Here is an 882-nt window from a genome sequence, read left to right as displayed (position 1 = left end):
TCATTGTTGTTTTGGAGGGTCCGGGCTGGGGATTTGAACCCGCCACCTTAGATGTACGTGGCTGGCGCCTTAGCCGGTTGAGCTATAGGCGCCGAGCCTAGAAGATCAATCTTATAGTTACACACAAATGAATGATAAGAACAAATGGCAGGGAAGGCGAACCTGGAGGGCACCCACCCCTGGGTCTGTAGTACTTTGGGGGAGAGGAGGGCCCCAGCCAACATGGGGTACAGAAAACTCCAGCGAGGGCTCGACTGAGACACTGCAAAGGAAGAGACCTAATGATGGCATCACCTGCCTCGAGGTTAATCTTGAGGGGTCTGGAAAAATCACTTTGACCAGAGATCAACGTGAAAGGAAAAAGAACAACTTTCTTTTAAAAGTCCAGAATCATATTTCAGTTGATCCTGGCCAGGTCAGGAATGCCCGACTTTCCAGAGAATGAACACCTGCGTGAGGCAAGGACTTTGTCAGACAGGACGCCGCCTCCTTAGCCTGTTACCTTAACTCTTACCCAGTCCAGTCGTGTTCAGTCTCTGGAAAGGAAGCCTGACTCACGGAGGGTCGAGGGGTGGGGGACAAATGGTCAAACAGCCTGAGAACCCATCCACCAAACAGCCTGAGAACCCATCCACCAAACAGCCTGAGAACCCATCCACCACACATCACGCGGTGGGGACAGACAGGCGGATGACAGTGCAGCTCCTCAAAAAATGGAAACCACCACCCAAATGTGTTGAGACTTTTAAAAGTAATTCCTGCTCTTGCTGCAGTCCCAGCAGCCGCTGGGTCCACAGCACCAGGCACCCAAAAGGCCGTCAGCCAGGGCAACTCAGCCTGCAAAAGTGGAGAGGAATCTAAAAAAGGGAGTGGGACAGGATA

This window comes from Otolemur garnettii, unplaced genomic scaffold (assembly GCF_000181295.1).
Source record: "Otolemur garnettii isolate 467f Iridium unplaced genomic scaffold, OtoGar3 scaffold00065, whole genome shotgun sequence".
NCBI classification, from domain to species: Eukaryota; Metazoa; Chordata; class Mammalia; order Primates; family Galagidae; genus Otolemur; species Otolemur garnettii.
This window is presented reverse-complemented; position numbering follows the sequence as displayed.